Source organism: Lontra canadensis, unplaced genomic scaffold, assembly GCF_010015895.1.
Source record: "Lontra canadensis isolate GAN:19392208 unplaced genomic scaffold, GSC_riverotter_1.0 scaffold11, whole genome shotgun sequence".
In the NCBI taxonomy this organism is placed as follows: Eukaryota; Metazoa; Chordata; class Mammalia; order Carnivora; family Mustelidae; genus Lontra; species Lontra canadensis.
The window spans coordinates 15,621,961-15,636,989 of record NW_022631005.1 but is presented as its reverse complement, the minus strand read 5'-3'; the positions used below and the strand labels follow the sequence as shown (position 1 = coordinate 15,636,989).

The 15,029-nt window shown below is 36.1% G+C and overlaps 2 pseudogenes; one reads left to right on the top strand and one right to left on the bottom strand.

The window, feature by feature from the left end:
• Positions 1-15,029, top strand: part of LOC116866871 — a 69,436-nt pseudogene that overhangs the window by 18,540 nt on the left and 35,867 nt on the right.
• On the bottom strand, positions 11,567-13,228 carry LOC116866921 (annotated as a pseudogene).

Genomic DNA, 15,029 nt, shown 5'->3' with positions numbered 1-15,029 from the left:
TTCTTTTGTATTTCCAGGGCTGAGGACATGCTTGTGAATGAGTGAGTAAAGGAATGGAGGGAGTTGGGAGGACAAGGAGTGCTGGGAAGTAGCATTTCCTTAGGATCCCTCCATTGTGCCAGACACTGTGTAACACCAACATGTCTTATGTCATTTAATTTTCATAAGAATAGTAATAACATGTCCATTTCACAGAAGAAATGAACCAGAGACAATCTCTCATCACCCAGCCACTGAGCATAGAGCTTGACTTCAGACCCAACCCTCCCTGAACCCAAGACCTGTGTTAATTGCATGACAACATGTCACAACAGAAAAAAAAAAAACAACAACAACAACATAATAAGGCCCATTCCTACTCTTACTACTTCTTCTCCTCCACTTATTGGATGCTTCCTGGTGTCATACATCATGACAGCTAAATTTTGGATACCATCTAATCTAATCACTTTAAGAATCTAGTGATTCACACATTATTATTATTTCAAATAATGGAACTGTCACTGAGGAATTAAATAACTGCTCAAGAATAAACAGCTAGTAAGCTGTGAGCTCAAAACCAGATTTGCTTAATTGCAAAGGTCCTTCTATCAGCATAGGGAAAATGCTTTAGAGACCTGAAAGTTTCACCTAGTTACCTGACAGTTTTGAGGTCAGTCAGGAAATCAGGCAACCAGACTGTGCAACAATTTTTCCGAGTACTTTTCTTTTCTTAATTGCTTCCAATCATGATTTTGGTAGTATAGGTATTCTACTATGTATTATGAAAAAAGTTCCCATGACCCTAAAAGAATATTCTGATCACTGGCTTATTATATTTTAAAGCATCTTACCTATAATATATGTAAAATATACTACATCTGATCAAACCTTTTTTAAGATAATAGTAAATTGGCTAATCTAGCTTTTAACAATTTGAGCATTCATTCAATATTTATGCCACATAGTCATTTTTTCTTTTACTGTGTAAATTCTACCTTAGAGCTGTATGAAGTACTGGGAGGAGTCCACGGTAAAGATAAACAAGAAACATTATAACTAGTATAGAAGATTTTAAAAATATAGCCGATTTTATACTAATTTATATACTTTGATTGAAGAGGATCGCTTCAGGATTCACATTACGATATTAAATATTGGGAAACCTCTGCATAGCGATATTTTAGGATTAGGTGTAAGTGGAAAAGAAGAGGCATCACATGACCTTAAATAATTTTAATCACTGTATTTTCTCATTCCTGGTATCATGTTTTCATGTTTCATTCATTCTTGTGTCATGTTCTTCATTGCTCTTCATGCGTTTTTCAAGGATTTTTTTTTTTTTTAAATAGAGGCCTATGTTACCATTTGGCATATGTCTCCCTTGTCAGTGACATCTTGAAAATTAAAAAAAAATAATACCTCCCTCACACACATCCATGCAGGCTGTAACTGCACCATGCTTCAAAATGTGTCACCTTATTAAATTCTGCAAATTGTTCTGAACATCGTCTCTATAAATGTTTTGGAAGGGCTTTACTGTCAGGTCAGCTTTCTAAGGGCTAGAAATATGTCAAACCTGGCAGCCTTACCTTTATTTAAGAGCCAAAATACAAATAAGTAGATTACAAAGCAATCAATCAATACAGCATCTCAGGATGTTGTGGTTGGCATTGACCTCGGAGTCCGGCACCGTCATTTTACAGATGAATAAACTCGTCTGTGAGCTCTGCAGGAGATGGGGTTGTGCCTTGACTCAGTTGCAGCCAGTGAGGTAACCCTGGATGTGCTGTCATGCCTCAGTTTCCTCGTGTGGAAGAGAGGGACTTTCCTTTCATTAGGTCATCCCTCAGACATTTCCCGGCTTGCAGTTTCTGTGGTGCGTTAACAACTTGTATTGATACAGTTTTAGTCCTTAAAGCATTCCTGACCCTCTACAGAATAACTCTTCCAATATTTTATGGGGTCTCCTTACACATTCTTTAAAAGTTGGATACACTATCAATTTATAGTTATTGGGCGGAAATCATAACTTTTATCCACTGTCAAAAGAATACAACGAACGAAGATCTTACCCTTGTTCTGAGCATTTCTTCACTTTTTCCCCCTCCCTGGTTTGTTGTTTCAGGGTTGCTTGGGGATAATAGGTTATTGACCTTTGTCTTTCTTTCGACAAGAAGCTTTCACTGAAGTTTTTGTGGGGGGCGTTGTATAAGAAATAGTGACTCTCCCATGTAAGTAATTAAATGGACAGAAGGCAAGAAAAAAGGGGCACATATTTAAATTGATTAATTTTCTTCCTGAAAATTTGTGGAGCCTAATCTGAAAACTGTGTGCAAGTGCGCATGGGCTTTCTGAGAATATTTCCTCCCTTCTGTTACTCTAAAGTCTCTGGGTGAGTTTAGTCCCCCTGCAAGGCCTGGGCAGGCAAGTTTGGCAAATAATTCTAATCTGATATGATGCCTGCTTTTCTGCTCCACTGTAAAAATCTGTTTCATTCAGATATCACCTGCTATTCTTATGGCAAGTCTTTGGAATAGAGATCCTAAATGTGTCAAAAATATGTAATGCATTTGTGATCGAAATAAATAGAGACGAGGGGGACTTCAACTTGCTTTCACATGTGCTGGCCAGCACTTGCAGAATTCAAAGTAGGTTATGTTAGCCTTCCCACTTGCAATGGCTTTATGGATGTGGTGTTTATATACCCTTGATTTTCCAGGGCAACCTGGGTTGTAAATATTCTGTCCTGTTGTTCCCATAAGTACAATCATACTTGTCAAGCTATGTGTCATGAGTTTTGGGTGGAAAATATGGACACCGTATGTCCATCAGAGCCTGTTTCTCTGGCCTGATGCCTTATGCTGTTCCTCCACTGTGCCTTACCCCTTGCCCACTTCCCATTCTCACCAAAGGCTTGTTTCTGCTTTAGTCCACTTGCTCTCAGAATAGTGTCTAGGGCATAGTGTGAACAGTAAACTAATCTGTGCTAATGGGCAAGCAGGAGAATATCAGGGTCAGGACGATCCACACATCTAGAACATTCTGTCTCCTCTCAGGTAGACTAAGCGGCACTTTGGAAATAGTGCCTTGACACTATTATCAATGGAGAGGATAATAAGACAATTGTCATTGTCTTATCTCTAAGACAAAGTTGTTCTGTGGGTGGTTGACCAGGACGGATTTCTCAAAGGAGTCAAGAGCCCCCACGTTGCACTGCAAAGATGGCTTCCATCCTGTCAATATCTTTGGTGGGCTTTGCATACGTGTCCCAGATATGATTAAATCTCTGTAACGGTAGGAGAGGAATAAAAGGCCAGTATAACTTTACTTCTCTGCCCACAATAATTTCTTCTGGTATGTGCACACTGCTCAAATGCTCTTTTTATAAAGTTGGAAAGCAAAATTGTTTTATGACAATACTTGCTGAGGCAGCAAGATAAATCTATGCCTCTCCATTGTTAAATCCCTGTCCCCCCCGCCCCCCACCGCAACACTGAACTCTGACTTAAAATTATTCTTTAATGAGGAGGCTCAGCTTAACATTTGTAGAAAAATGTTTACGATTATTTGAAATATTTTGTAGATTTTGAATTCACTGCCTGCCATTCTCCTTTCAGCCTAACTTTGTTATTTCTGTTTATTTTATGTGATTTTATTATGTAAACACAAAAGATTTCTACTAACTGTCCAAACAGCTTGCTTTTAAAATCTCTGCCTAACCACTTTTATTTGAATCACTTTTTTTTTTTCTTGTCTTGGTTTAGTACTTAACTGTGATAAATCTCAACTGGATCGCCTTTAACTCTTTAAAAAATAACTTCTCATTCCTCTGTGTTAAGCAGTTTACCTTTTAGAAATTCAGTCAACATTCCTATTGGCAGTTTGTATTATCTTAAAAAGCCACATTAGTACCTTGACTATTCAGTCCTGGGAGCATTTGCTGAACCAGATGCTTTCAATATCATCTATTATTTTTAATCATACATGGTTAAGTCTCAGGAACATTCTCTTGAGATTGTTGACTGCTTAGGAAACTAGAATAGCAAGCAAGCACACGATATCTTTAGAAACAGGCTGCAGATTTAACTTCATTATTATCCTAATCAATATCTGAGTAATTAAGCTGACTTATTATCAAATTCAAGCTTTCCTTACAGTCTATTATCAGTTTGTTTTTCCTGATCCCTTATGTCTACATTCAGCTAATTTAATGCTAACATTGTAGAGTCACCTGGTCTCTCTTGTTAACTGTAATCTTCTAATAATTGTATTCAACTGAGGGATCAGTATGTACCAGACATAGTAACCTCTAAAACCTTAACAATAAACCTGCAAGATTGATACTATTATCCCCATTTTACAGATGGGAACATAAATTTTGAGTGGGTAAATCATACTTTTCCACCTCACAACCAGTGAGAATGAGGCTTAAATTCAAACAAAGCCTGACTTAAAAACCTCCACTTCTAACCACTGTGCTATAGTACTTCCTATTAATGAAGGATAAAGGTGTCTGCTATGTAAATCAACATAGTCATTGACAATGAACTTCCTTCTTTTATACTGCAATATGCATCAATGAAAGCATTTATTAGTCTTTTCTGGTTTTCCTTTTTTATTTGAAAAATGCCAAAAAATGTATCATCTATTCATAAAATCGTATAAAATGAGCAAAAGACTTCCCCATCCCTCCAAGATCTTACAGTCCTTAGTTTGTGTACTTTCTAAGTTCTCCTAGGTATATCTAGACATGGCACTATAAACCTTTCCTTAATGATTTTTAAAGTCTTAAGGTTTATTACTAAATTACTCCATCTTATCACTCTTGCTTGCATAGGGAACATATAAAACTTTACTTCTCTGGACAAAGACTATAAGTATCTTCTTTTTTTTTTCCCCCCTTAATAAGGATTTTGAGAGTCTAAGCTGTGAATTGGTGAGGTAAATGGTTTTAAAATATTGAGTTTCCTTTTTTTTTCTCCTGATGTTTATCCATTGTTAGACTGTAGGAAGAGAGATTTAGTCAAACGCTTAATATTTCATAGTATTTTTTCTGTAAGTGGATGGTTGGATATTCTTACAAATCCTTTCCTCTTTGGGATCAGTAACTTCTTTGACAAACAGACATTTAACATAGGCTTTTTCAGGCGTCCATCTTCCACTAAAAAGTGAAGGTACTTTCATATTGAACAGTGACAGAGGCAAGAATGAAAAGGCTAGAGGAGTATGCTACTGGACATAGCACAGGTATGGAGTTATTTGTCCCCCAAACCTTCCACTGGACTAAGAGTGTTATCTTTTCTAAGTTTTGAGGTTTTGGTCTTAGCGGTCCCTTCTGTAACATGGACACAATATAACTCATGGCCTGTGTTGTTGTGAAGATTCAATGATGAAATGATGCAACATGCTTGGCCCTGATCTTCAGACTACAGAGTGTATTTATTTATTTATTTATTTCAATTAAAAAATATTTCCTTGGGGGCAAAATACACATTACATAAAACTTACCACCTTAACCATTCTTTTTTTTTTTTTTTAAAGATTTATTTATTTATTTGACAGAGAGAGAGATCACAACTAGACAGAGAGGCAGGCAGAGAGAGAGAGGGAAGCAGGCTCCCTGCTGAGCAGAGAGCCCAATGCGGGACTCGATCCCAGGAACCTGAGATCATGACCTGAGCCGAAGGCAGCGGCTTAACCCACTGAGCCACCCAGGCGACCCCACCTTAACCATTCTTAAGTATACAGTTCAGTAGTGTAAGTACATTCATGTTGTTGTGCAACCTATCTATAGGGCTCTTTTCTTCCTGCAAAACTGAAACTGTACCCGTTAAACTATAACTTCCTATTTTCCTCTACCCCCAGCCCTGGGAAACACCATTCTACTTTCTGTCTCTATGAATTTGACTACTCAAAGCACGGTCACATAAGGGGAATCTTAGAGCATTTGCTTTTTGGTAACTGGTCTATTTCACATAGTATAATGTTCTCAAGATTCATTCATGTTGTAGCAAGTGTCAGAATTTCATTCCTTTTTAAGACCAAATAATATTCCCTTGTATGAATATGCCACATTTTTGTTTCTCATTCTTTCATTAATCGATCCTTGGGTTGCTCCCCCCATTTGACTATTACAAATAATGCTGCTATATCATGGGTGTCCAAATATCTCTTTGAAACCCTATTTCCAGTTCTTTTGGGTATATCCCCAGAAGTAGAATTGCCAGATTTTGAGGAACTGACACACTATTTTCTGTAGTGACCACATTACTTAACATTCCCACCAATAAGTCATGAGCCTCCAATTTCTCCACATCCTCGCCAACACTTTTTGTTTTCTGTTCTTTGATCATATCTCTCCTAATGAGTGTGAAGTAACATCTCACCAACTTTTAAACCTTCAGACAAATTCTCATGTTTTACCTGCTAACCATTAGAAATAAAGTATCTAGTATGAAACAAGTTAGGAATTACATGCAGACAAAATTAAGGAGTATTGACCACAGAATAAGATGTTCACATTCTTATTAGTTGGTTTGTCATAAGTTATCTGGATGTGAATCTGTAATTGTTCTTACAATGGATTTTCTTTTCATTGAGTCCCTGTTTAGGGAAAAAGCATAGTGAAATGAAATTAGACCTGATTTCTCTCTCTCTCTTTTTAAAAAGAAAATTATTTATTTATTCATGAGAGACATAGAGAGAGGCAGAGGCAGAGGGAGAAGCAGACTCCCCGTGGAGCTGGGAGCCCAATGCGGGCCAGGATCCCAGGACACTGGAATCATGACCTGAGCTGAGGGCAGACGCTTAACAGACTGAGCTACATGGGTGCCCTGACCTGACTTCTTACAAAGAGTATAGAGAAAGCACCTTCCTTTCCTTGGATAGGACTATTTTGACTTGTCATGTTTTGCTTATTGAAAAGGGCTTTTTATTCTTACTGAGAGACTTAAGAGTTTTCAGACATCGCTATTGTGTTTATACCAATGAGGCAAAAGCATGTGAAAGATTTACAGGTTTACTGCTGGTTTTACATTTTGGAGATAAGGTATATATAGACCCTACCTTATGGAAGGAGTCTATTTTCTGCTACTGAATCAGGCCTGGGGCTTGTTGGTCGCTGCAGTGAGAGCACTAGTGAGTAAATGTGGTTGCATTCAGTGTGCTGTAATGTGATTTTTAAACTTGTTCAATCAATTCACTGTTGTCATCACATCTCTTCTGATTTTCAAGTGCAAACTTGACACCATTGTTCTTATTAACAATTAAAAAAAAGTTTTGCCCCTCAAGTCTCTATTATAAGAGACGTATCCTTGAAGTTATGGTTACATTAAAATTCTTACTACAAATGAAGCCAGCTAAAAATGTTTACCAACTTGAATTGAGCTCATCATGTTTTGTTTGCTGAATAGTGTTTTGTGATTTTACCAACATAAGAATGAGTCTCCAAACTATTTTTAAAAAGTGGAGCTTTTACTCTAAAGAAGTGCTTGCCTCATTTTCTTCATGCTACTCCAAACAAGATGTTGTTTATTACTTTGAAACACTATATGTAAACCCCAGGAATATGTTAAATATGATTGAAGTCTTGGCTGTCTTTAACAAATTGAAGTTTCCAGAAATTTAGCTGTGTTTAAAAACCAAAGCCATGTTTTCAGGAAAGATTTCTATTTCCAAATATGTGGTTGCCCAAACCTTTTATATTTTCATGTCAAATTCAGCTGCCAAATAACACACACTGTACCTTAGCTATAATAGAAAAACACACATAGACTTCAGATTTAAAAAAAAACCAACACTGCAAGAACTATGATCATATTTCTTGAACTTATGCTATTCCTATGCATATAAGTGTGTTTTCAAGTATGCTCTGTGAGGCGCCGGTCACTTACACTGGTACAAAATTGACATGCACAGCACAAGATTGGCACCGTGTAACAGCTGATCTGGGAAAATACAGGAATTCCTAGCCAGACCAAAATATGAGGTCAAGGAAGTCGCTTTTATAATAATAGTGGTTATCTGTTTAATGTGTGATCTGGCAGTGATATGATGTTGACCATAGGCAATTATGCACATTTCTAAACTGGTTGTGTGCAAGCCCAGAGTAAGAGAAACCCCCCAGTTTGTGATAAAAGGGTATTTATTGCCCTTTTATTTCCTTCATATGCTTTACTTAATCATTTATAAAAGACAAATTAATAGTGAGTACAATTTCATTCTGTGTTTTATTCTGTAGTCATTCCTACACATTTGGGATATGTATTAATATGTGCTCTTGATAGTTTTGGCACAAGTTCAGTGTCAACGAATGAGTGATGTACACATTTTATAGTCTTCTTAAGGGATAACAATGTGGCTCAGTGACAGTGTGTCTTGATTTCTTTGGGGGGCAGGGTACTTAGATATGAGTCATATGGGATAGAGACCTATTAGCTACATTTTCCTCAGCTAGTGCAATATGGCACAATTTTTGCTTCATTAGAGTACATTTTTTTTAGAATGCTACCATCAGGATTGTGTATAGATCAATGTCTAAGAAACTGGTTGACTATATGAGACTCTATTTTCCTCTATCTTCTCAATGTGACTGAAAATATATATTCTATATTTTCATATCAATGACAATGTGATGACACAGCAAAGGAGTTATATTGGCTTGTTGCTCACATCAAATGTAATCTTCTTTTCTTTGTGAAAAAATACATTTATTTTGAGCAAGAAAAAAGAAATTTGAGTGTTTCAAGTATCAGGAAGCCTATGTTGGAGAAGACAGTGATTGGCTGTTGTTTACCTACTCCGTGGGTAGAACAAGGAGAAATGGGGTTGAATTTTAGTAAAACAGGTTTAAATTAGCCATGCAGAAGCACTTACAGAAGACACCGCAATGGGTTGCAATTGTTGCCTCCTTTATTCCCAGGGACTCCGTCTGCTGTACTCACCAGGGCTCAGCATGGTGTCTGGCACAGAGAAGGTGCTCAACTGATATTAAATGAATAAAGAGAAAGAACAGATTAAGGAGATGCTTATAAAAGACATAGCATTTGTTCTCAATGTAAGGTATTAATGTTAAGGTTTAATGGTGCCATTGTTTTAGGAACATCTGCAAGGAAATCAGAATTGTAAATATTGAAAAATCTCTCTGGAATTTTAAATTTAACAATATGCATATTTACCTACATAGTTAACAATTTTCCCCAGACGTTTTTCCTTTAAAAAGCAGCACAGTATAAAGGATGTGGAGCTACTGTGTAGGGAGCGATGGGCTGGAAGACTTCTAGCCCCAGCACAGTTTCGTCCAGGTAGGGAGCCTGAGCTATTAGCTACAGTGTTGCCTTCAAGAAGCCTCCAAATACTGAACAGGAAATATTAAGAGATACATGTTGTGTCTATTTATCTCTGAAGGTTTTTCCACTGAGTAATTTTTGGGGCTTTTTTTGTGGATGAGAGGGAGTGCGGTAAATTATGTATTATTCCTTCTAATGTCAAGCTGAAACTCAAAAGAAGACTTTATTTGAAAGATATAAATACAAACAAAGAGCTTCAGACAGGGACCCAAGTGTAGTCACTAGATATTGAGGAGTTCTGTGTGCTCAGAGAAGGTATCCCATCCGCATGAGGATTGCTTGTCAGAAGACGAGTCAGTGTCAAACTATAACCAGCAAAGACCAGTTAGGACTGCACAGTGACCAGTCTTTGGGCCGAGTGTTTTGTGGTCCAGTCCCCAAGGACTCTGGTGCTAGGTCCCTGGTGGGGATGATAATCTGGGGTTGTTGTAGGTGGGCCTATTGAATTCATTAGGAGCTGAAGGCACTCGAGAGTTTCTAAGTTTCACAGGCCTTGGAAAATATTTATGGTCCGATCACACTTACACAGGTTGCAAATTAGAAGAAATACAAAATTCAACTTAATAACTAAGCAAAATGTAATATTAAAGCAGCTTCATTCATTGTCAAAAAAGTAGCATAAAAATGTCAAGACATTTGAAAAGAGTTTATAAGTTAAACCTTTTTACTCTGAAAGCATCCATACTTGATGACCACTTGGAAATCATAGTTATAAATTAGGCATATTACTTGAAACCTAATATTTCAGAAACAAAATTATAAAAACCCTTTCCAAATTTTTACAGCAAAATGATTGTACTTATTTGGGATATGGGCTCATTTTAATCTGTGTGATATCATTGTTCTTCAGAAGTAATGGTGCATAGGGTCTGTGGAGCATTTAAAAGGGTCTTAAATCTGGGAGACTAGGTGGGAAAAAGTAAGAGGTTAGGTATATTTTATTATTTAGTATTTATTTATTTGAGGTTAAGTATATCTTAAAAGGTGCTAAAAGAACCATACGTAGATGTCTAGCAATATTTCCTTATAAAATATGCAATGAGCCCTTTCTTCATGTTTTTTATTGACATGTAATCGACATGCAATATTACATTAGTTTCATGTATACAACACAATGATTCAACATTTCTGTATACTGTGAACTGATCACCACAATAAGCGTTGTCACCATCTGTCACCATACAAGTTAATACAATATTACTGACTGTATTCCCCATGCTGAACATTACATCCCCATAACTTATTTATTTTATAATTAGAAGGTTGTACCTTTTGATCCCCATTACTCATTCCCCCCATCCACCTGCCCTCAGGCAAGCGCCATTCTGTAATCTGTACTTATGAGTTTGGACTTTATTTTGTTTTGTTGGTTTGTTTTGTTTTTTAGATTCCACATATAAGTATTTGTCTTTCTTTGTCAGACTTATTTCACATAATATAATACCTTCAAGGTCTACCATGTGGTTACAAATAGCAAGATTTCATTCTTCTTTATAGCTGAGTAGTGTTCCATTGTATATTTTTAGTATATCTTCTCATCCATCAATGGACTCAGTGAACATAAGGGTGAATATATCTTTTCAAAACAGTGTTTTTTTTTTTCTTCTTCAGATAAATATCCAGTAGTGGAATTGGTGAATCATATGATAGCTCTATTTTTAATTTTTAGAGGAACCTATATTGTGTTCCATGGTGGCCACACCAATTTACATTCCCACCAACAGTGCACATTGGTTCCCTTTTTTCTGCATTCTCCCCAATACTTGCTGTTTCTTGTCTTTTTGATGGTAGCCATTCTGATCAGTATAAATTGATAACTCATTGTGGTTTTTTGATTTGCATTTCCCTGATGATTAGCGATGTAGAACATCTAATCATGTGCTTATTAGTCATCTCTATGTCTTCTTTGGAAAAAATGTTTATTCAGATCTTCTGCCTATTTGTATAACTAGATTATTTATTTTTTATTGTTGAGTTGTATGAGTTCTTTATATATTCTGAATATCAATCCTTATCAGATATATGATTGGCAAATATCTTCTCCCATTCAGTAGGTTGCCTTCCATTCATTGATGGTTTCCTTAGCTATGCAGAAACGTTTTCTTTTTCTTTTCTTTTCTTTTCTTTTCTTTTCTTTTCTTTTCTTTTCTTTTCTTTTCTTTTTTCTTTTCTTTCTTTCTTTCTTTTTTTTTAAGAGAACAAATCTACACCTTTATTTATTTACTTTTCTGTTAAGTTTAAATCCTTGATAGGTATAGCATCCCATGGATTGTGTGGCCAATGGCTTTAGCGGGAAGGTTGTTTTGGAATTTGGCACAAACCATGCCACTGTTTCCATGACCATGAGTTACTCTTCTCTAGATTACTCCAGTTTTGTTTGGTTTGCCACCAGGAGTCACTGTGTTTTTCTTTGCTCTGTATGCGTAGGCACATTTCTTACCTGGATGGAATTCAGTTTCATTTCAGCATAAACACCTTCAATTTTAAGAAGAGTTCTGTGCTCCCTCTGGTTCTAGAGACCCCACTTATAGCTGGCAAAAATGACCTTGGACCACAACCTTCCAGACCTATTTATTGTTGTAGGTGTCCTGTTCCCTCCACAGGCTCCAAGATGGTAGAGAAAGTCATGCAGAAGCTTTTTAGTTTGATGCAGTCCCATTTATTTATTTCTGCTTTTGTTTCACTTGTCTCTGGAGTCAAAGTCAAAAAACCATCACCAAGACCAATATCAGGGAGCTTACTGCTTATGTTTTTTCCAGGTCTGGCAGATCTATGTTTTCAGGTCTAGCATTAAAGTCATCCATTTTGGGTTGATTTTAATATATGGCATAAGATGGTGGTTGGTCCAGCTTCATTCTTGTGCAGGTAGCTGTCTGTTTTTTTTAGCATCATTTATTGAAGAGACTATTCTTTATCCATTGTGTATTCTTGATGCCTTTACCATAAATTTTTTTGATGGTATGAGTTTATTTCTGGATTCTCTATTATGTGCCAGAGATCTGTGTGTCTGTTTTTATGCCAATCCATATCGTTTTGATTACTGTAGCTTTATAGTATAATTTGAAGTCAATGATCCTGATACTTCTGGCTTTGTCTTTTTTTCAAGACTGTGTTGCTTCTTTGGAGTCTTTTGAGGTTTCACACAAATTTTAGAATTATTTATTTTAGTTCTGTGAAAAATGCCTTTGGACTTTTGATAGAGATTGCACTGGATCTATAGATTGTTTTGGGTAGTATGGATATTTTCACAATATTAATTTGTCCAAACCATGAGCATGGAATATCCTTTCACTTGTGTCATCTTTAATTTCTTTCAGTTTGTATATTATAGTTTTCAGTGTACAGATCTTTCAATTCTTTGGTTATATTTATTTCTAGATCTTTTGTTCTTTTTGATATGATTGTAGATGGAATTTTTTTTTGTTTCTCTTATAGTTCATTATTAGTGTATAGAAGTGTAACAGATTTTTTTGTATATTAATTTTGTATCCTGCAATTTACTAAATTCATTTATTAGCTCTAACCATTTTTGGTGGAGTCCTTAGGGTTATTTAAATTTAATACTGTGTCATCCACAAATAGCAACAAATACTTCTTCTTTCCAGTTTGGATGCCTTTTATTTCTTTTTCTTGCCTAATTATTGTGGCAGGACTTTCAATACTATGTTGAATAAAAGTGAGGAAGGGGCACCTGGTTGGCTCATTTGGAAGAGCATGCAGCTCTTGATTTCTGGATTGAGAGTTCAAGCCCCATTCAGTGTAGAGATTACTTAAACATAAAATCTTTTTTTTTTTTTTTTTTAAATGGAGATAGTGAGCATCTCTGTTTTGTTCCTGATCTTAAAGGAAAAGATTTCAGGTTTTATACCAGTGAGTATAATATTAACTGTATTTGTCATTATGGCTTTTATTATGTTGATGCACATCACACACACACACACACACACACACACACACATTGTTGAGAGGTTTTTTTTTTTAAGCATAAATGGATGTTGAGTTTTGTCACGTTTTTTTCTGCATCTATTAAGATGATCATATAATTTTTATCTTTCATTTTTTTAATGTGGTTGCCAGGTTAATTGATTTGCAGATGTTGAGCCATCCTTGTATCACTGGAATAAATCACACTAGATCATGGTGTATAAACTTTTTAGTGTATTGTTGAATTTAGTTTGCTAACATTTTGTTGAGGATTTTTAAAAAATATTTTATTTATTTATTTGAGAGAGAGAGTTAGTGAGTAAGGGAGAGCTCAAGCTAGGGGGAGAGACAGAGGGAGAGGGAGAAGCAGACTCCTTGCTGAAGCAGGAAGCCAGATGCAGGGCTCAAACCCAGGACCCTGGGATTATGACCTGAGCGAAAGGAGATGCTTAACCAACTGAGCCACCCAGGTGCCCCAAGGATTTTTGTATCTATATTTAGTATCCCAATACAAGGATATTGATCTATAATCAATCCTTCTTTCTCTTTCTTCTTTCCTTCCTTCCTTCCTTCCTTTCCTCCTATTTATTTATTTATTTATTTTATTATTTATTTTGTAATGTCCTTGTCTGGTTTTGGTATCAGCATAATTCTGGCTTCATAGGAAGTGTCTGGATGTCATTCCCTCCTCTTCAGTTTTTTGGAGAAGTTTGAAAAGGGTGAGTATTAAATCTTCTTGAATGTTTGGTAGAATTTACCAGTGAAGCCATCTGGTCCTAGACTTCTGTTTGTTAGGAGGTTTTTAATTAGTATTCAGTCTCCTTACTGATCTTTGTTCTATTCAGAATCTCTATTTCTTCATGAGTCAGTCTTGGAAGATTGTATATTTCTAGGTATTGATCCATGTCTTCTAGGTTGTCCCGTTTGTGGGCATTTAATTGTTCATAGTAGACTCTTATAATCCTTTGTATGTCTGTGGTATCATTTGTTCTTTCTCTTCTTTCATTTTTGATTTTATTTATTTGAACTCTCTCTTTTTCTTGGTGAGTCTAGCTAAAGGTTTGTCAATTTTATCTGTGTTTTCAAAAAACTAGCTCCCAGTTTCATTGATCTTTTCTATTTATCTTTTTAGTCTCTATTTCATTTAGTTTGGTTCTTACTTTTATTATTTCTTTCCTTCTACCAACTTTGAGTTTTGTTTATTCCTCTTTTTCTAGCTCCTTTAGTTGTAAGTTACATTGTTTATTTGAGATTTTTTTTGTTTCTTGACTTAGGCCTGTATTGCTATGAACTTCCCTCTTTTATTCACTTTTGCTGCATCCCATAGGTTTTGGTTTGGCATATTTCTGCTTTCATTTGTCTCAAGATATTTTTTGATTTCTCCTTTGATTTCTTTGATGACCTGTTGGTTGTTCAGTAGCATGTTGTTTAACTTTCACATTTTTGTTATTTTTCAAGTTTTCTTAGTTTCCCACCATTGTGGTTGAAAAAGATGCCTAATATGACTTCAGTCTTCTTGAGACTTGTTTTGTAGACTAATGTGACCTCTCCTGGAGAATGTCCCATCTGCTATTTAGAAAAATTTGTATTCTTCTGTTTTTGGAAGGAATGTTCCATATATGTCTATTAATAAAGTCTGTCTAGTCTATGTGTCATTTAAGGCTGATATTTTCTACGATTATTTATTTATTTGAGAAAGAGACAGAAAGAGTGAGAGAGAACATGAACAGGGTGAGGGGCAGAGGGAGAAGCAGACCCCCTGCTGAGCAGGGAGCC